At 41.4% G+C, this 22,462-nt stretch overlaps 1 protein-coding gene and 1 long non-coding RNA gene across 6 annotated transcripts in view; one reads left to right on the top strand and one right to left on the bottom strand.

The window, feature by feature from the left end:
- The window catches only part of KALRN (kalirin RhoGEF kinase), a 473,232-nt gene that overhangs the window by 67,358 nt on the left and 383,412 nt on the right, over positions 1–22,462 (top strand). The gene's annotated exons all lie outside the window — the stretch shown is intronic.
- Positions 13,199–17,189, bottom strand: LOC136293004 (uncharacterized). Its single transcript, XR_010722044.1, has 3 exons — positions 17,027–17,189; positions 16,491–16,620; positions 13,199–15,141 (listed from the first exon to the last, which is right to left on the bottom strand). It is a non-coding gene; the product is annotated as an uncharacterized lncRNA (long non-coding RNA).

The following is a 22,462-nucleotide window of genomic DNA, read 5'->3' on the forward strand; positions in this document are numbered from 1 at the left end:
GTGTTAAAGGAGTACAGGATAATGTTGGTGAGAGCCAAATACCACATGGAAACAATGCAGGGTCCCCTCACCAGCATTCAGTGGGGGCCAGGCTCTGAGCCACGCAGGGCATTTATAGCTCCCACTAAAGTCATTTAAAGTTCTGCCATCCAGTACCGTCCACCTCTATTGCTTTTCCCTTTAAATCTGTTTGCAGCCTATCTGTCTTCATCCTTTCAAAATAAATTTCTCAAAACTCCTCTTTATTTTCAGAGGCATGAGATCATTGTTTTTAATGGTTAAGGGTTTCAAAAGAGAAAGAACACACTCATTTGCTTCATGTAGTTTGTTTACAGAAATAAGCAATGACATTCTTTTTGTTATTTCTACTTCGTCCGAAAGCTGTATTTCTCCTTTACTGTTTTTAGTGGCCTAAAATTATAAATAAAATTTTAAAGTTTGTTTGCCTGTCAGAAAATAAAACCTGGGAGAAGCTGGCTGGGCAATCTTCGAACCAAACCTACAGCATTGAATGACAGAGTAGAGAGCAAGTGTTGGTGAGCAGAAGGAATGCAAATAAGGCACTGTTGAGGATGGAAAACCAAAATGGGTTAAGTGTCAAAGCTGCTGCTCATAAAAGTAAATGGGAAATAAGATGTGGAAATGCCAAACCTCTGTTTTCATCTTGACCCAGAGAGGTGACACTGACACAACAGAACACATCCATATGTGTCCAAGGCTCATCTGTGCAGGGGAGAGCATTTGTTACCAGCTTGTCCCCTTGCAACGTTTTCTGACTCAGTGAGAGGAGAAGAGCTGGGTCATGCTTGGCCTCATCATGAGAAGACTCGTGGCTCTGAGTGCTGAGTGAGCTTCATTTTAAGAAAATGAAGACGTTAGATATATGTGTTTGCATCCAGGGACCGTTACTGTCAGTGTCCTCTTTTTACCTCTTTCCAATACTGTAAAGCAAAGGGATACTCTCAGTTTTGTCTTGGTTCATCCCTCCCAGTGCTCAAGTGGTTCACTTAATTCAAAATGTAAAGTCAGGAATCTCTCTGGACCAATTCCTCCTTGCTCAGCTGTGTATAGAGTAAGACAAAGAAAAGTTGGTACTATCATGTGAAACACGGTGTCTGTGCTGACTGTGCATCACCAGCCAGCTGGCTCCTCAGAAAGAATTTTAGTCCCCTCTGAAACCTGTGAAACACTTCACAAGTTCACACAACCTCAGTAGCCAGATCTTGCCAAGGTTGGCTGGGATCCACACCACCCTGCATGTGGGTAGTTTGACATGCCAGACTCCTGAGCAGTGTACTTGGAGCTGGCTGATGATTTTGTATTTATCAAATAACCCTTGTCTGATTGTATTAATTCACATCCTCTTTGTGTTTCATGGATAAACAGATTGACCTCTCCATCACACACGTCTGCTCTGAGATGAGGAGCACAGACACCTGTACACAAACAGACAGTGTGGTGTCCGGCTAACACCTGTCTCTTTATGTGATATTCCTATGTCCATATTGATATCTTCCATGCTAATGAAAAACTCATTAGGGTAAAGTTGGTGCTGATGCAGAGATCAGTGGCAACATGACTAAGATGTTGACTGCACAAGACTTAATCCATTGCACTGGATGTTGGTTTATTTCTTGCATTTTCCCTCCATTGATTTCTTGCAATTTCTCTCCATCCTTTTATGGAGAGAAATCACACCAAACACATGTTGAGTGGCTCCTTTGGAAGAAGGAGCTCACATAAATATTCAAGGCGTTCTCACCAGCAGCAGCAGGAAGGGCTCAGTTATGAGCACTTACCTGGCAAGATAGGAAAGGATTTCAGTTTGGCTCACTGACATATTCTGTCTCTATCCAAAGCACGGAGCCAAGGTGTTTTGAGCCTGCCAGTAGAGAAGTCAGGCCTCCCAACAAGATCACCAGAAGTTCTGTTTTAGAAATGGTCTGTTTTTGCTTCCTGCAAAGATAAGAGTTTAAAATATTCAATAAAGAAATGTGCCTCTTCCAGGGCCCATAACTCAATTTTGATGGGACCTCTGAGACAAATTTTGCAACTGTCGTCATTCTTTCCATTCCTCTTAGAGGTGAATGGAAGAGCTACAAAGCTTTAACATCAGGACTCCTTTCCAGCCTTTCGCATGCATGTATCACCCAGAGACCTCACAGATCTCTGTCAAAAGTGATCTCAGAATTCCATCCAAACTGGCCAATATATCCATCAATATTATTTTGGGAACTTACACATGGGAAATCTGAATTTGCAGGACATTTAGATACAGTGGATTTTATACAGACATGTGTTTTATACCCACTCCTTGGCTTTTTCCACCTGCTGCAAAAATAATAATTAAAAAAAAAAAACCCCAACATATCTACGTCAGCATAAGGTAAGCTTATGCTCAGCCCAGCTCAACTTGCATTGTGGAGACATCCTTTTTTTACCAGAAAGCTTGTGGCACATGTGGAGCTCTGCACGGGCTCTTCAGAGGAGCAGCAGCTCCCTGGATGAGTGCCTGGTATTTGCAGGGTGCTCATGACTGCAAAGCCCATGGTCTGTCTGTGGAGTGGGTTTTTAATCCCTCAGTGTTCTCTTTTGATGACAGCTGCAGAGAAATGAAGACAAGAACTGTTAAAACTTAAAATACGTCTTTGTGATATTTGAAATTAACACTTGTTTATGAATTCTGAGGATTGGGGTGTTCTGTTTTTTCCTTTTTTTTTCCTCACGAAATCTATCAGAGAAGCATGCTTGCTTTGTACCTTTCAACTATAATCTGTGATAAAAATGAAGATTGTGTTCTTGGCTCAGAATCAGCTGTGGTAAACTTCAACAATGTGTGTGTATGTGCATGAGAAAAAAAAAAGGAATTTTAAGAGAATGACTTAGAGTAGATAACGAGAAGCTGTTTTGGTCACAGGGACCCTTTTGCTTCAGGCAGAACTGTTGGAAGCTGGTAAAGGATAGTTGATTGTAGACAGTGACGCTGAAGTTACTGAAAACATCCAGCTAGTGGATAACTTCTTTGTTTGTAGTGATGCACTTCCCTAGATCAGTTTGCTTAGAGCGAGTTGTCTGATAAGAGCTCTGTTCGCTGTTTGAATGAGAAGTGGGTGTATTTAATTTGTGCCATCAGAGGTTAGATAATGCTAAGTCAAGGCAACTGTGCTGACAGATGGGAATGCTTAGTCACAACCAGCTCCTGGAGCCTGTAAGATCTAAGATTTATAAGGACCAGTACATTTGTTTTCTTACAAGTGATAAGGGAACAAGAGACCCTCTACAGAAACATTGATTAAGTCTTATTTTCTTTCCTAATGCCCTAAAGTTATCTGATGCTTCGTGAGAACTTGTGCCTACTTATCCTATTTAATTTATTGAAATACTTTAAGCCTTTCAAGTTATCCACAGGTAATACAGAAAAACTGATAGAAGTGTATACTTCAGCAGCAAAACTTTCTTATTTTACTGAGGTTTGGAGGAGAAATAGATGCTGACACCAAGGGAAAACCCTGCTGGTATGGCGGATGCATTCATGGCAATTAGTCAAGGAGCTATCAGTAGGAATCCTTGCGTTTCTGTTGTTTGTGACATCTTGAGATTATCCTTTCCCAAAGTACGATAAACTTCAGGAGGCAAAGAATGCTACAAGGAAATTCCAGCTATGAAACGGTATTTCTTCAGTGTTATGGTGAGGAGAACATAGGGCCTTGTAAGAGACTAATAAAGTCTCTTTATTAGTCTCTCTTGTAAGAGACTAATAAAGATTGGACCAATAATCTCTAGATGTGCAAATTTCTGTACTTTTTAAAAAATGGTTTTTTTAATATTCTTTTGCCTTTTTTATTTATTTCCTCTCTGCTTATTGAGATGGAAGTGCATATGAAACATGTTACAAAAGCAGTGGTGCTCTTTTATTTCAGGATGTTACATTTGTCCCCTTGTTTTCAGCCTGTTGGGTGGAACAGTTTCATAGCATGCTTTGTTTGCAGCAGATATTGAGAAATGGACGTTTCTACCAGCTTTTATGTCTACTTCTTTTCCTTAACGATTGCAATGCTCTCCATTGAAATGCATTGTAAAACTAACTCGATCTTAGTGGAAATAAAATTTCACCTAATGTGTTGCAGAAAGGTCTAATCATGTAGCCTGGTAAGACACACAGTGAATACATTGACACAAGGGTAGGATTTGTAAAGACAGTCTCATAAAGCCATTGTCAATTTGGGTCAGAATTTGAACAATTTGAACTTTTTTGAACTTACATCTTCCCTCCCAAAAGCCACAGGAAAGTTTCAAGGCCAAATGATTTGTCATGAAAAACTGTGTCTGGCTTAGGGCTGGAGTCTGGGCTTCACTGAGGCAGGGTTGCTTAGGGGTCATGAGAGCAAAAAGGAAATATTATCCATTGGTGAACATTTTCAGGGGAGCAGGAGTGGAAGGGAATTTGTCTCTGGGGAGGGAGAATTTGCTGGACAAGAGAGGAGGGGAGCAAGTGATAGAATTGCAGGAGGAAAAAAGCGTTTATCCATGGACTTTGTGGTCTCCTTTGATGATGCATTTAGGGGTCAGCACTGTAAAAGCTGCGAAGGGTAGGTGGGTACCTGTGTGTCCCTTGGCGTATACACAGGCTGGGTTGGGACACTGTATCCAGATGGTCCGAGAGCAAAGAACTTGTACTTTGTTACTGTCGTCTGAACCCTCTGCTGCCAGCCGAAACGGTATTTGGGTTCATTCCTCAGCTTACTCTTTTGCAAATTCAATTAAGAAAAAATTCAAGCAAGAGCTGTGTACTCAACTCCATGAAAAAGCCACTGTGGCCTTGGATCTTTCCTCCCTCTTCAGATGTTGCTGGGGATGCATTCTTTCAAATGCTGATATTGTGCTGCTTTCAGACTGAGCCATTTTAGGATTGTGGTTAAAAATCATATTGTTGAAATTACTGCTGTTGATATTAAATTGGCTGGATGGTGACTCTTGCTTGGGGTTACCACAAGAATAAATTCTTTCTCTAATGACTGCTTTCAGGTTCAGTGCCACTAACATTGTGCAGCAAATCTGTTCTGAATGTGCTTAACTAAACTTCTTGGCATTAACAGATGTGTTGCTTCCACTGGTGTACACAAAACAGATCTTGCAGAATTTCTTTGTTTTGGGAAATCTGGATTCTTGAAATCAAAGGGGTGAACTGAATGCTTAGAATAAACTTATATGTGTTTTAATTCTTGCTCTGTGAAAATATTGTACTGTCTCTTAGATGAGATGTCTTTAGATTTATATCAAGTATTGTTGACAAGATGTCTCTTGGAATTTGACACTGAGTACAGTGCCACATACCATTTTAATGTGGGGCATTTTCCCCTCATTTTATATTCATTTAAAACCTGCTAGTGCCAGCAAAGAACCCCTAAAAAGTGCTAATTGTCTGCCAAAGTAAGCTGGGAGACACACAGTGGATAGAGCATGAGAAATGCAATGCTCTGCTCTACTATATCTCATTTGCTTGCTAGAAACAACATTTTCATCTTGGTTCTTCTGTTCGTGTTCCCTCATGTATGTGGATGTGCTGTATATTTGTTAAGCACTCATAATATTCTCAACACTGTATGAGATGCAAATATTACAGCAGTCCCTTCCTCAGGTATTTCACAACTTAGAAAATACAAGAATAAAATATGCATCTGAGTCAGGACAGTGAGAAGTCAATCAGCCTAACCTAAAGGGACAGAGCAGCCTTATAAAAAATGGTTAAGTGAAATGTATATTCTGATTTTTGGAATAAAAGTAGGGTTTTTGTAGAGGTCAGTGTGAATGGGGAAGATCTCTGTGCCAGTGTCTGGGTGACGAGGGAACTGTAGGATTTTTGTTTGATAGCAGCTGCAGAGCGTGAGGCAGGGGCGCAGACTGAGACAGGAGAGGTGGGACCTGTAAACGCTGCAGTTTCTCGTGCACATGAAGTGAAAGCCAAGGTCGTAGGTGGGCAACTCACAGTGGGCTGGTGGGAAACCCTCTGGAGGTGCCCAAGGTTGGGTGTGCTTGAGATGGTGGGTGCTGGGGAGGCCATGGCTCAGCTCCAGGACGGGGTGGCTGTGGCCAGCACCGGGTGTCTGCCTTGGGCAGTTCTTTGTGTTTGGCTCCAAGTCTCTGAGGGGATTTGCAGCTTTGCACCTTCCAGTGAGAGGCCCTCACTTCTGCACAGAGAAAGGCTGGGTTGGAGAGATTTCAAAGCTGAAAGGGGTTTATTTTTATGATGACTTTGTGACTGTTGTTTACGTGGCTGGTACATAAACTCTCTCCTATCTTTCTCCTCACTTTTGTGCCATCTCCTGCAGTCTGCAGTGTCTCAGTAGCACTGGTTACGTTTATTTAAAGAAACTTTTGTGTTCTGTCCCTCATACAGCTTACTTCAAATCTCTCCCTTCTTACTTGAACTATTACTTGTCTGACTCTAAAGGGAAAATAATCTTTAGAATTACTCCTGGTACCTACAGGGGCAATGTGGGAGTCACTGTCTTAATAGATCCTTCTGGAGACTAACAAAGAACAGTTGCCTAACCAGGGGGGACTCAACATGTACTCTATGCATGTAGAGCAATTTTAGGGTGTACTCTTAGTAGGGGAGATTTCTTCATGACAAAAGCACTTCCAGAGGAGTTCACTGTGCATTAAAAAGTGTCAGATTTTATTTATAATGTGAAACTGAGTGATTTTCTCCCTTCATTAACCTGTAGAAGTGCAATTGCCAGAGATCCTACAAAATCAACGGAGCTGAGGCCTCTCTGATAATGACAATCAATTTCTAGCTTTAACTTAAGAAAAAGAAACATGATAGTATTATGAGCAAAGCAATTATTTACTGCCTAAGTCTTTGTAATTAATTTTCTGCCTTCTCTAAACAGTCTTTTTGCCTTGGTCATTTGCATTATAAATATCTCCTGCAATGCCATGGGTTTAAATTTTTAAAATTGAATGTAATTAATGTATAAATAAGTTCATTTGTGTTGTAAACAATGCTAGGAATTCTGACTGAATAACTAAACAGATCTTTTAATTCTTCTGTTGTTACTAGACTACCAAACACTGTCAAGAATCATGATCCCGAGTGATGGATCTGGTATCAATTGCTAGACAGAGATCTTCTGAAAGTTTTAAGTTTTCAGTTGTTTATATAGTCCTAGTTAGCTAATCACAAAGCATAATCAGCTCAGCTAAACCTCTGGCATGTTTAGAAATATCTGGGATGGGGTGTGCAAACTGTGATATCTACACAGAGCAGAAGATGTAGAAAAGGCTTTGCAAAACATTTTGATAAGCAACTGAACAAATTCAGTTTGTTCCTTAGCCCAGTTTCTGAAAGACCACCACCATTGTGGTGATGGAGATATACTGACAGTTCTCTGGGTAATTTTTGAGCCCAGTGGGAAGAGACTAAGTATGAATTGAGTTATATCATTATTAGACTGTAGAGAAGTCCTATTGTAAAGGGTGGTTCTGAAAGCTGTGCTGTAGAGAAGGCTTGGGATCCAAAGGCTTCTTACACCCCAGGGAACTCATCCACAAGACAGAAACCCATAAGAAATGGGCATTGTTAATGCCAGTGTTGATTGTATTTCCTTAGAGCATGAGGCTGGGAAGCAGTAAATCTGTTGGTGGGTTGAGTTTTTTTTTCCTGACTCTGCCCTTGACTTGCCTTAACTGTTTGGGTAATTTTTTTTTACCATCTTGGGTAATCTTTAAAAGGATTAAAATGTTTTGCCCTCTGTTCTACTCTGAGTGGTAACACTGTGCTTTACCTAGAGAAATGGCATTTAGCCCTTGTGTCATCCAGACCCACTTTTCATACACTGAAATATTCTCGTTAATGGGGATATTCCTGGAAACTCTTATTCAGCCACAGGAGCAGGGCAGTGTTACTGAACTTGGATACCTACACATTATTTCACCCTTCAAGTAGCTTGGTCTAGCATTAGCATAAGGCTGTTTCAGAGATTGGAGGGGCAAAAAAATGCTCTTTTGTGACACCATATTTTTTCTAGGGAAGCACAAACAGTATTAAGGTTAGGATGAAATCATTCAGAGTCAAATCAGCGGAAGGTTTGCCAATTGCTTTGGAAAACCCAAGCCTTTAATGAAATGATTAATTAATGAGAAAAAAAACCTCACCAGGAAAGTCCAGAAGCACGCTTTCTACCTTGAAAGTTCAAACTCAGTTTACACTTTGATGAAAGCAAGAGAATGTTAGAGTTTGGAATCAACTGTAAATCAACAAAGCATAAGCCTCTCCCTGGCTGTGCTTTTCATCCCCACTTCAGGCTGTTAACCTGATAGGAACTCATTGATAAGAGCATTAAAAACTTATTGATAAATTGTTGAGAGAAGCCATGCAAGCAGACGGGTCTGGGAAGACTTCTTTCCCAGCTGCATATCAGTTTGCAGATACTTTCCAGCCTTCTGAGCAACGAATCTGAAAAGCTATTTACTTTCAGACATATCAGGTTGGAGTTCTAGCAGCTGGAGCTGAGTGAGTAATTACTTCAATTAAAATACATTCAGCAAGAGGTCAGTGAATATTTTGTGTAACAACATACCTAGTACTTAGCAGCTTAAATGTGTGCAAATTTTTCAGCTGTGCATATATACAGAGTGTCACTTTGGGCCAGTTGTGAGAAGCTCAGGAGAGCAGCCCAGAGGTCTGGTTTTTACTGCCCTGCTGTCTGGTGCTTGTGCTGGGCTGTGGGGCTGGCGGTGTGATGGGGGGGCAGCAGCCACAGGGGACGTGCTGTGGGTCAGGACTCAGAGAAAACCTCTGCTGGTCTTGGGCTTGGACAGCCTTACCCACCCCTGAGACATGATATATGAACACTGAGCACGCAGATGGGCTGTCCTCTGTTATTATTATGCAGTAACTGCACAAGATGCTATTAAGCTAAACATGAAATTAATTGAACATAATATGGAACAGACCCACGAACTGACTCCATGGTCTGTCTGAGATGCCATGGTCTGGTATCCACAGATACAGATTTATTTCTAGGTCTTGTAACCCATTTTAGTTGTGACAGGTAATTAAGGCACCTGACAGGGTGTTCAGGGAGTAGCATGTCCTAACTCCTTGATGACCTGCTTGTCCTATTTGTGGAAATGTTAATTCTACCTACCAAAAGACTGTGGAAAATATTCTTAATTTAGAAGCATTTTCCTTTCCTCTTTTTTTAGCCCTTCCATATATATATATATATATATATCCATACTTGAAAAATCTCCACTCCTTTCCCTCTTTTTGTCATTCAGTTGAATGATTCAAATTCATTGAATTTGAAGGGCAGGTGGGTGCTGCCCAGGGAAGGGATCCAGGCCTGAATTGCAGAAGTGTAGGGTTCCCAATAGGACATCAGGGCATCTGCTGTGTGACAAAGAGTGGATCACACCACCAAGCTTTGCTGCTGTGTGCTGGGTTAAGTAGGGGGCTGTGGGTCAGGGTTGACTGTCATGCTGAGAGCACAGCTTTTTAAAGGAAAATATTTTACTCAGCCATCTGAGGCTTAGCAATTGAGTTAATTTGGCTTTTATTTTTTTTCCCTGTGGTTTTTTGTTTGTTTGTTTTTGTTTTGTTTTGTTTGGTTTTTTTTCTGCAGTAAAATCCTGTTTGATACAAAGGTCGTGACAACTGGAGAACTGACATAGGTCTTCCTAGAATCAAACATATGGTTTGTCATGCTCTTTATATAGGCTTTCTCATCTGTGGTTTTTTTTTTCCTAAAACTTGAAGTAGTTAGACCCTGTGATGCAGTCAGATGCCTTATTGCCGGTAAACTATGTAAATTAAGTTCTTTAAAATCTCATTTTAGATTTTGCTTTCTATACTTGGATTTTTCCTGGCAGTTCCTGCAGCACTTTCACATCTCACTGTAGCAATTGTGATTATAATTTACAGTAGTTTTCCAGTTCTTATCCTTTATCAGTCCTCTGTTTGCAGATCCCTTTTGTAACATCACTGAATGAAGAACTTGGGTTCAGCTGCTGTAGCTCATTAACCTAAATTCCTTCAGACTTGCTGCCTTCCAGAGACAAGTCCCACTTTCCTGTGCCCTTTGTTTCTTGTATCATTTTTCACCTTGCTTTGCAAAAATACAAGGTTTTGGAATGGATTCCAAAGCAACCCCGATTGCTGCTGTACTAAATTGTCCTGCCTTTATCACTCTTTGCTGCTTTACCAGGCCTTGCATCAATCAGGCATTACAGTAGTAGTGAAGTTACTTTTACCTCCTGAACACTGGTGAAAATGTTCAGTGGCTTCAAGCATAATCCTCATCATAATAATAATTCCTGAAAAAAACCTCTGCCAACACCCATCGTTCATGTGTAATTTGAGATCTCAGTTAGCCAGGTCTGAGTTAATTGAATGCATGCTCCATTGGTAAATTATCATGCTAATTTTTAATATGGGTGTTGCACCAGACTAATTTTAAAATTTTATAGAGAAGTTCACTCCGCCAATATAACCAGACTTAAGCAGCCACATTTTGCTGGCTCATTAAAGAATCAAGTCAGGTTTGTTTGACAAGATATTTCAGTGATTGAAGTACGCACTGAGGTATTGACCATATTTATCTTTATCACTTGCATTTTGTATTAATTTTACATTCATCTCCCTGTGGTTGCTGTCAGACTCTACAGTTGTCCTAACTCTCTGCTTGTACTTTTTCAGTGTTGGCACAGCATTATTTCTCTGCTAATGATTTTTCCCTGACTTAATTTGCAGGCTAAACTTCTTACCTGGATTTAAGACCTTTGGGGTTTTCTGCTTTTTGGTTCTGCTTTTCTTTTCCATAGATTCTGCCTGAAAATGTTTTCAGGTTTTGATTACCTGGAGAGGAGTTCATCATCTTTGCATGATGGGAATTCATTGCCCCGTGTCTCTCAGGGCACAGTGCTTTTTCCCCTGGTAACAATTCAATTTCTGGCATCTAGCATAAAGGGTCTACATAATTGCTAGGATTATAATTGCCGAGATTTCTTTTTCTGTAGAAGTTATATAAAAATCTAAAGTGTACAGAAATATAGCTGAGGAAGAATAATTTACTGTAGGAAGTAGATGAGCACTCTGCTCTTACAGAATGCTCAGATCTAAAATGAAAGTTCAACTTGGCTTCTGGAGCAGCATGCTGTGTAGTTTTCCCTTTAAAGACTTTTCCTCCTTTTGCAGTGAAACCTTTTCATATAGGGCTTTTCTTCCTTGAGAAGATCTCATGCTGGTTAATGTCAGCAGATACACCCACGGCTACTCAGGAGGGAGATGTCAGAAAGGCGTCCTGCCGGGTTTGGATTCCTGAGGCAAGCTGGGTGCCCTGCTCCAGGAAGGGAAAGAAGCTGAATGCTGCCTCATGCAGCAGTCAGTAATTTTCCCTGGTTAAAATGAAGCTTTAAATACAAAGCCCTGTACTCCCTCCCCCACAAGCCTAATCAAAATACTTATTTCTTTTGTTTAATAAGCATAAATCACTATCATTTCATGTACTTGTGCATGGAATAAACTGAAGCTACCTACTTTCTTATCATAAAGACCTCTCTTATTGTGACCTGTACTGTATTTTATTTTTGCTATTTGAATTTTTAATTCTTTGATGTGATTGTGATCTGTAACAGTGTGGTCAGTAACTTGTGTTTCCTCCTGTCCTGTCCTGTCCTGTTGTATCCTGTCCTATCCAACAAATCTGTACTGTGCCCACCATATCCAAAGCTGACTGTCCTCCAGTGTTGCATTAGGCAATCTGAAGAGCTGAAACACATGACAATATTACCACAGCTGAAATAATTACTATGCTTTAATGGCTAACTGACAACCACCAACACAGTACTTTGAAGCTTAATGTAAGATGATATTAACAAAATATGTACAGAAGCCTGGATATCTCTGTTAAAGAGGGGTGACAATAAGAGCTACTGGGATGATCAAAAAAAATTAGAAATATATGTATGGGTACTTGTTGAAAAAAAATACTCAAGATGTGGTTGCTTATTTCTCTAGAATAATGATGACTGAGGGGAGATAAGGGTTGTTTTCCTGTGGATACAGGAGGAGATAATCTATTATACCACCACTAAAAGAGACTGAGCGCCATGTTCTTGTCTAACACAGAATGTCTCAGAATTTCAGGTCATGTTATTTTTTGGTTATCAGCTGGAAATTTTCTTTGGATTTTCTAGGAAACAGGAAGTTTAAACTTGGTCATGGTTTGTGAGATTGTTATGAGCTTCTTCTAAGGTCCAGATAAGTCCTTTCAAATCATGACCATTGTCTGGTGGACTGGTTTGGATGTCTTGGGGTTACTTAGTTTCCTGTGACTCACAAGGATTGCAGGAATACTTTCACTCACAGGCAAAAGGAAAAGATGGAGGGTCCTTTGACGGGCTGAGGTCACATATGCACCAGGTATGGCACTGCATGGCTGGAATGGTGTTCACACCATTGTTGCAATCAGCCTGTACAGGAAGGGAGGAGACTCTGGAAGCTATGGCCAGCTACTGCCTAAGGGAAAGGTAAATCCTGGGTTTTGTCCAGTCTTCATGGACAGGTCCTCCTGTTCCTAAGCTGCTGGACCCTGGATCTGGAAGCTTGATCTTCGGAGAGTGTGACTGATGCTGCTCAGCAAAGGCTGCAGTTATGGCAAGTCCTCTTGTACTCCTTCAAATCTTACAACTCCTGTTGCCACTGGGAACACAGAAAAAACAGGCACAAAAGTTCCAGCAAGAGCAGCTTTACAGTGCATTTAATTGTCATACAGTTGATCATCCCCCTTCCCCCCAGTGTTTTCTGACTGATCGGTAATTTGATAGATTCAGGATGATCCTGAAAATATGTGTGGAAGACTTCTGTCTTTTATTTTGTTTTGTTCAAAGAGAAATAATTAATTCCCTTCCTGCTGAACTCAATTCTGTTGCAACTTAGTTTTTATGCCTCATCTTACCACTTGATAGGCAAAACATGTTTGTGTAAGAACTGGCTTAATAAAGTGGGAAGCCCAATAAACCAGAAGTAAAGCCATTGAATCCCAGTAATATCCTTGCCTAACAAAAAACCAAATCCCATGCAAGTGTCCTTGTTTATTGTTCCAGAAGACATAAAAGTTGTGCCAGCCAGTGATGGGAAATAAACTCTTTTTTTTTTTTTTTTTTAAATTTGAGTTTGTGGGTAAAAGAAAAGAGGAAATATTCAGCTCTTTGAAAAGAAATGCCATCTAACCTCAGCCCATGGGGAGGTACTGGCCAGATGTCTGGATGCTGTCTGTGGACCTATCCTGGAGGTCTGTGAGAGGGTAATTTCAGGGCAGAGATGATCCAAATTGTTGGGTGCCAAATAGCTGGATACTTACCACAAATATTCAGTCACATTTGGATGGCCAATGTTTGTGTTATTCTGAGTGTAGGTGTTCCTTTTTGTTTTTTTCTACTGCCAGGACTTTGCCTTTTTATTAACATCTCAGGTGAGGGGGAGGAAGAGTTGTTGAGTGCAGCAGGCCAGCAGCAATTCCATTGCTTGGAGTAGTCTCATACTGTTCAGAGAGAATAACCTTCCTTTCTCCTTATTAAATGCTAATAGCACATTGGCTTTTGAAAACCTTTCTCTGCTCAGGTACTTGGCTGGTATCTGAATCGTGGTATTTTATGGAGGTGGGCTGAATATTTCAGTAGCTGCTGAGTACTGTGTTCCCATGGCAATGGGGAAACCTTAGTGCCTTGCACAGGCACTTGCATGATTCACAGCTAGGAAAGGCAGTCGAGGGAGAATGGTGGTAAAGCCTACACAGTCCTAGTTCTTTGGGACAGTTTGTTGTGTCTGCTCCTTGCTGAGGAGGAAATGCTGACGTGGCAGTACTGGATGAGTTGATCAAATCACGCTGAAAAGGAAGACATCTGATATGATTTCTCATATTGGGGTGATAGTGTTCACCTGGATATGTGCTCAGTGTTGTGGCTGTCCTGTCTACAGCTGATAACAAGGCAGGGTTGTCATGTGGTTGTCCTATTTATCTGCCTACAGCACCTTTCCTGAGGAGAAGGAATTTGAGACCAGCATTCTCCTGGTAGCGCCATTCTTCAACCTTCCTTTTATTCAATGCAGGGTAAAGAATCTGTGCATTGCAAATACCGAGGCACCGAGCTGTTGAGCAACCAGCTGCATGATGGTTTTGGCAGCTTTCAGGAGCAGCCAAATTTGGGAGAGGGCCTGACAGACTTGAGAGAGAGAGAAGTGTCTGAACATATTTTCTGTAAAATCATCTTCTATTATTTTTATAGTTTTTTTGCTTGATCAAACACAGAACTAGAGAAGTAAGGAAAAAGAGAATCTGGATTGCATAGCCGGATTGTCTTCTTCTGAACCATGGATCTTAACAGACTCCCCTGTGCAGGCCAGAGAGCCACTCAAACTTCTCCCTTAACAGGCTCTGTCTCTTTGGGATCAGAGGTCACAGCGTATCAGCTGGGTTTGGTGGTGGAAGGGTTTGCTTGGACAAGGACACTGGGGGCTGGATGCCATCCAGTGCTTGAGTGCAGGTTAGGGTGATTGTGCCCTATCAGTAATGCAATGGAGCTGAGCCAGAACCTTCCTTGGGTCAGCCAGGCAAAAGCAACCATGGATTTGCCTTTATGAATGTGCAAGGAGGAGCTTCAACTGCTTCTAGACAGCACATCCTTGAGAGTGCTGTTTGAGTGACCTTCCAGACCTGATGTGAAAACAAGGCTCAGAAATGCCCCTTGGATATTCAAAGGAAGGCACACCATATTAAGCAGTTGTTTAATTAGTAGGAAGAGGGATTCTGAGATCTCCTCTCTGGAAGCTGTAGTCAGCTAAATTGAAACAGGAAAGGTGGGTGACCCTTCAGCCATCAGGGTTATGGCATCTGCAGCAGCTTACCAGCGGATGTTGGAAGTTCTTAATTACCTGCAATATTTCAATGAAGGTTTAATAGCTTTCTGAAGTAAATGATTTAATGTGACCACAGCATGTAGCTTTGTTTCCAAGAGCTGCTAAGGAATTATCTGCAGCTTGTCTGAAGTGGTGGATATAAATTCTTGTGCTTATGATAGTCTCTTCTTGCTTCAGAACACGGGTGCTCATGCTTTGATTATTTCTGCATATACCTAAGCAGTGAAATTAAAGGGGTCTATAAGGCAGTGCATTAACACCAATTTTTTACTTTGTATTTTTAGGCTTAAAGAATCCTCAGGATGAATTTCAAAACACTTTTTGTCTCAGGCTTATTTATTACATATGTCTTAACTAATTAAAAAAAAAAAAGCATGCTGAAGTAAAGTGCCTTGATTAAGGTAATACAGGAGGCTGGTGACATTACTGAGACTAGAAACACACCATGTTTTTTTTTTAATATCATTTTTTTCTAGCACTGAGGCAAGCCCATAGCATCTGTTCTGCTGTATTTTCTCCAGTTAAATTAACTCAGTTACACTGATACTTGGACTGGTGATTTAGAGTTCTCTGTCCATTGCTAAAAAATAATGGGGGGGAAAAGCAAGACAAGCCTCATTCATTTTGCATCCCATTCCTGAGCTGGAAGAAGGGTTTAGCTCATGAATTTAAATAACTGTTAGCAGATACTCTTACCTGGCTGGCTGAAAGAACCTTTAGAGAAGTTATAGTAAAAGCAGATGAGAGATATTGAATATTTTTCACGTACATATAACTTTTGACCATCTAAGCACGTCTGCTTATAGATAGCAAAGGCAGTCCAACAGAATAATAATGTGTTTGCCATTTTTGTACTTCATGATGTGATATTCCCTCTATCAAATTAGTAGAAGTGAAGTTTGAAGCTGGTTTTCACAGGCTGCCCATTAGTTTCTAAACAAAGAAAATGCACAATTGTGCCTTTTTACTACATCAATTAATAAACTGCAACACAACGGTAATATAGTGCCTTTTATGCCTCAACTTTACAGCACATAACAGGTAAATAACCTTTTCAGTTATTTCAGAGGCAGAAAATTAAAGGTGAGGACCATGTAATTCAGTGAATCAAACAGTGCTAGAGCTGACAACGAAGTTCCTCAAGTTCAGCTCCATGTACAAGCAGCTGTCAGCTACCAGTAATCAACCCTTTCAATCATGACTTGTGGCTTCTGTTTATGATATGACTAATGACAGTGGCATACATAACTGGAGCTCATTTTTAGAGTCTGAGCCATAAACAATTAAAGAGCAAGTCTCACTAAATGTCTCTCAATATCACCTGCTAGTTTTAAACATTCAGATCTGTTTTCATGTAAATGTTGCTGATCTCTTTGTCTTCTCAAGAAAATAACACGTACTTTTAGGCTGATTTCTGAGAAAAGCCAGGCTGTCATACCCATTCCCTCTAGCAGAAAGAATATGTTGTTATCAGAACTATCAGAGGGATGAAGTTAGGCTTTTTGAAGAATTTGATCTAAATCTTGAAATGTATCAAAGATCACAGTGATTTAGCAGAGCTTACCTGAACCTTATGAACGTTCTTCTTTAATGTTCTCTCTACTGAACTTCTGTTTCTGAAGGTATTTGAGATGCCTGAGAACTTGAATTCTCTTTTAACAGAAACCTCTCTTGATTTAGCCCATGAGCAACAGCTGTGAAGATTAATAGCCCACTGGTGAAAGGAATAAATTATATTGGCAGAATTTTTTATCAGGACAGGGAAAAAAATGGTTGTAGTATAAAACTAGGAGGTTGATAATGCATTTCTGCTATATTTGTAAAATTTCCTACAAGCTTATGCATAGCTTTGTATAGACAGATTGGTGTAATTCTTAACCCAAGTGAATATTAGAATAAATATTTAATCAAACCACTTACAATGTGAATTGCAGAGTGAAACATAAATCTCATGTACAAACTTTCTATTTCTTACTCTGATTTTTGATGCAATATTTATTGACTAGGTCAGGTTGAGTAATTTAGACTAGCATGGCTGGATTTCCCAGAGTTGTATGTACTTTGCCTGCCATTTACCCAGCAATCCTCCCATGGACATACCTTGTTTGCCATCTTTCCCAGAGGAACAACGGAAATTATAAATGCTCCAGAATTTTTGATTTCTGCATCATGAACTTACGAGGAGTAAAACTAAAAGCAGAGCTGGTGTGAATAGGCTGCTCAGTAACAAAAGGGGAAGAAAGCAAACCCAGCTGTAATCCATTGACATATTTTTTGTCTCAAGTATCTCTTCAGCAGGTTGGTTCTGTTTTTATAGGCTGGTTGTGCAATGAGCAGCATCAGTGATATAAAACCAATGCCTATTTGCTTTGTTATTAAAACAGAAGGACTTTCAAAATGAATATTTCAGGAGGCTGAGCTGTCCCCAAGCCACCTGTTAGAGAAAGTAGGACAGTTTGAGCATCTGATGTGTGCTGTAGCAGAGGTTCCTCTGCAGCCCATGATGTAGGCTGTGGTGAGGCAGTTGTGCCCCTGGGACACACTGCAGCAGGGGGATGCCCAAAGGAGATTGAGACCCCATGGGAAGCTGGTGCTGGAGCAGGCTCCTGGCAAGACCTGTGGACATGTGGAGAGAGGAGCCCACAGTGGAGGAGCTTTGCTGGCAGGACTTGTAAACCTGCAGGTGACTGACACTGGGGCAGTCAGTTCCTGAAGGACTGCACCCCATGGAAGAGATCCACGCTGGGGCAGTTCACAGGAGAGTGCCATGGCAGAGAGCCCACACTGGAGCAGGGGAGGAGTGTGAGGAGTCCTCCCTCTGAGGAGAAGGAGCAGCAGAGACACGTGATGACGTGACCACAGCCCCCGTTCCCCATCCCCCTGCACTGAGGGGAGAAAGGAGAGAAATTAGAAGTGAAGTTGAACCCAGGAAGAAAGGAGGGGTGAGGGAAAACTGTTCTAAGACTTGAGGTTATTTCTCATTATCCTGTTCTAATCTGATTGATAATAAAAATTGTACTCATTTCCCCAAGTCAAATCTTTTTGGCCTGTGATGGTAATTTGTGAGTGACCTCTCCCTGTCCTTATCATGACCCATGAATTGTTCATGATATTTTCTGTTCCCTGTGTATTTGAGGAGGGGAGCGACAGAGCAGCTTTGTTGGGCACATGGTGTCCAGTCAGGGTCAGTCCACCACAGGATCTCAGATACCAGATTTTGATTGGCAAAGCAAATCTCTGCTTTATGCAGCACAAACGTACAGAGCAGCAGTGACTGAAGAACAATGAAATCTGTCTCTTGTCATTGAATTATAAATAATACTTAACATATGCATGTAATTATGACCAGGATTACATACACACAGCCAAGTGAGAGCTGTAATGTGCTTGAAGAATCAGCATGATCTTTACAGTCCCACAGGAATTATGTGACAGCATGTTCATTTTACAAATATGCTCCTAATGCGCCATTTTCTGCTCCTGATAAGTTACTGTTGTCTTACCTCTCATCTGGGCAGCTGGAGACCTTTAACCCGGAGATCTTTAGTTACCCATTGTCCTAGGGACCTGGGAAGACTTAGGATGAAGGGCTAACCTTCAAAACCAGACTGTCATCACATGCCATGCTCTACATACCCCAATGAACAAAATATTGACTGTGGCAATGGTTGGGCAAGTGAAAAAATGGGAGAGGAAAAAAACCTGTTGAGAATGTAACAAAAATGGTAGCAGATCTGTGGTTTTACAAGTGGTTTCTTCACTTATGACCAATTACTGTGTAGTTTACTGCTCCTAAATTTGCAACACCTGTACCAATCTCACATGTCTGCTGCTGCAATAAGTGTCAGATGCACTGGAGAAAATCCAATGGCCCAACAGAGAGACAAGGAATGTGTCTCATTTGAAATCAGTTGAGCTGCTTATTACAACTGTTATTGCTGGTACTTATCCCTTACACCACAGATATCTCACTTGTTTAAGCAAAAGGAGAAGTATATTAGTCTTCTCTTCTGCCTTTTGGAATAGAATTCAGTTCATTTTTAGTTGTTTTTAGAGAGAGCAACTTGAAATTCTTCTGTTTAGAAAGGTCCCTCCCTACTTCATGAGTCCAGACACATCCTGCTGAGAAGTATCTTGCTCTCTCTGACATCCTGCATGTCTTGCCTATGCCCCTGGTGTGAGCTGCTGGTCAAAGAACAACTGCACAAAGAACATGAGAAAGAACGGAGACTCCTACTCCTACTGATTTGGAAAAATGATCAGGTTCTTGCATGATTTAACTCTGAGTACTTTTGCACCAAACCCACTATTGTTTCCAGTTGTAATTCTAGAAAATCAGTTATTTGTTTGCATTTTTGGTCATGCTCATGCAAAATAGAAAAAAAAATAATGATTACATTAGATTTCCTACCAGGATAAGGCAGACAATTTTCCTCTGCAGCTTAGTTGTAGCTCTTTAGGGACTAATAAAAATTATAATACTATATCTTGTTAAAATCATTAAGTAACTTTATCCAGTTTTATAGAAGAAAATATTGTCAGATTATCTGCCTGCTTTGATGTAGAAACTTTTTCTTGGGTAAAGCTTTTTCCATTGAAGTCTAACTCATGTAGTTTTTTATTATTTTATTGTTTTCACACGTGGACCCTATTATCAGCTTAGGAATGAAATGGTGCTTCTATATTCTTTAAATAGAGAGTTCAATGAAAATATTATTAATCTTTCTGGAGTATTTATTCAGCATTACGAGTAGCATATCTGTGGCGTCAGTGTTAATGATTTTGTGCAGGAAGGAATGACATCTCTCTGTTGACCCCAAAGCACTGTGGGTTTGCCAAGTATTATTTTGTAGCACAGACATCTACTACAGGTTACTGTGGTTTCATGGAAGAGTGTATTAGCTGCAGCATTGATTTTTCTTGTGCTCTTACATAGACAGGAAAGAAAATGTGTTTACTTCAATTCATTTGAAGGGGAATCAAGCAAGGTTTTTGCATTCCTCGAGCCTCAGCTCACAGGGAAGTTTGGGTCCTGCCTTTGTATGTTATACTAAGGTGGTAGCACAAAAACGGGTAGATTTTTTACAAACCACGGGGTAATGAGCTACAAGTGAAACTTATCAAACCTGTGTTCAGTATGTGTCTTTTTGTACTGGGAACTTGGGTGGAAAAGAGAAAAAAGTTGACCTTTCCCAGGCAAAGGTAAAAGTTGTGCTTTGAAATAGAGGGTGGTAGCTGATACAGGACCCTGGCCAGGACCTGACCCCTGCCCATAGTGAAGGATGCCAGAGAAATATTTGTATTTTTGTCCTCTAAGTGGATCAATTCTGTAGCTGTATGAGGCATGACAGGCCCCCAGTGCTGCACTTTAACTCTTGTCACACCGTTAAGCCTGGATCTGTCTCCCTAGTTTATTTTTAGAAGTGATTTGGCACAGAGAGAAGTGCCGAGGCTTGCCCTTTCCCTGTGGAGGGGAGCTCTGATTATTCCTTTAGCTGCTGCATTCTTGTTTGTCTGTCTCTAATCTATTCTACCTCTGGAGGCATTTCTACTGCTCTCATTACTGTGGTATGTGAGCACTTTGTGCAATGAGCTGAAGAGCGGAGTCAAATACAAAACCCCCTGGCAGGATCCTGCACCATTTTCTGATTCTCTCTTTTCAGGGAGGTGCTGGGGGTGAGGAGACTGTTGAGTTTGCCATCCCCTTTCTGTACCTTCTGTTTCTGGCTCCAGGGTGGTTATTGCTTGCTGTTTCCTGTCCCACCACCGTGTGCTGGACCTCCTGGGGCTTTCCACTGGGACCTGTGGGTCCAACACTCTGAAATGACATCAACCATGATGGGGCTACTGCAGTTCTGCCCAGAAAATACCCCTGAGTTACAAAGCAGGATATCCCCCATCAGCAACAACGTGTTCTCCTTTAGACCACTTCAGAGTGATGTGATTTTTAAAGTCATGTTTGTTTGAGACTCTCTTGTGCTCTAGACTACTGCCTCTCCAGCTTGGACAGCAAACTGTGACCCTTCCTCTACAAGCAGGTCTTTATCTTTTCCCTCTCATGAACTGATATGATCTTTAAATTGCAGTGCCGTTTGCCCATGCCAGGGTTTAGTCACAAGTCCTGAGTGTGTGTTTGTGTCATACATGTAATGTCTGGAGGAGAGTGGGTTTTGTCCTCTTCCTTGGTGCAGAGGTGAATTGCTGCCAGATACATGGAGGGGCAAAGAGCTGTGCACAGAAAACTAGAAACACAACCAGCCCACACACTTGGTGGCAACTTGGCACGTCAGGGACACTGCTTTCTGTAGCCTTCCTCCTCTCATATCCGTAGTGTTAAGGGCACAACTAGGCTGAGAAGTGCCTGGATCTCTAGAAAATGCAATTCCCCGTGCTGACAACCCACCGCTTGTGGTGCTGCTGAGGTGCCTGTCTTATTCCTACACATACACACTCTACATGCCCTGTGCAGCACTGCAAAGAAACACACTTGTCTGCGATGGTTCAAACACTCTGGTAACTGCTGAGGTGTTTCAGTTTTTCCTCATTTTGGCAAGGGATCCCTGCGAGGTGGAATACTTCTGTTTTCAGCAGTGATGAAGAGAATAAGAGGTACTCGTTCTCCATCTGCTGAGCACTTAAATTGTTATTCCTTCATGCTTTCCCCACCCTTCGAACATAAAATTGGCAGAAACAAATGAAGCTGTAAAAAACAGCTCTGAATTAAAGCTTAATTGTGCCAAGTGCTGTTAAAAAGAGCATTGCCCTCAGTATGCTTTTAACGCTTCAGCTGTTATGGCTGCTGGGAGGAAAGTTGTTCATTTTTACCTGCCTGGGTACTGTGGGGTTAATACACCCCACACTACGACAGTCAGTGTTAAAACCATTGTCTGGAACAAGTGGAAATCCGACTAGAAATGCAGTTGAGCAGCAGCAGTTAATAGCCTGGCCGTTAGTAGCTGGGTGTACGGGATTGCCAGTGTAAACACCCAGAAATGGGCAGGGCACGGCTTAGAAGGAAAGCCTAATAGGAGCAAGCACAGTGCCGCTGGGAAGGGGGTGGGATTTTTACAAGAGTCATCAAAAACTGATGTGGGTGTCACGTCTCTGGGACGAGACTAAGTGAGCAGTGTAACGCTGATCTATCGTAAACATTTGTTTAAAGTCTTCCAGGAGACTCACCCAGCCCAGGCAGGGGGCCCCGTGCATTAGCTGACTGTCAAGCAAAGCTACTTTGTATTCATAGGCAGGTAGCAGCCTGTCTGAAAATCTGCCAGACTTTCTATTTAATTACCTATGAGGGACGTGTCACCATTAGGGCTGTTTCCTCTTTCGCATTCTTTGAGGAAACACAAGAACAGGCTGCCTCTGCCAATGACAGGGAGATTCAAGGATGCCTGGGACGAGCGGCTTTGCTGGGGCTGCAGCTCTCTTAGGGCTGGTCAGAAAAATCTGGCAGAGGCCGCACTCTGTGCATTGAAGCTGAAATGTTTCGTGGTAACTGGTCTCATGGATGTTTTCTAAAGGAATGATTTGGGA

This window comes from Chamaea fasciata, unplaced genomic scaffold (genome assembly GCF_029207755.1).
Source record: "Chamaea fasciata isolate MVZ Bird 193981 ecotype frontalis unplaced genomic scaffold, bChaFas1.0.hap1 SCAF_8, whole genome shotgun sequence".
NCBI lineage: Eukaryota > Metazoa > Chordata > Aves > Passeriformes > Sylviidae > Chamaea > Chamaea fasciata.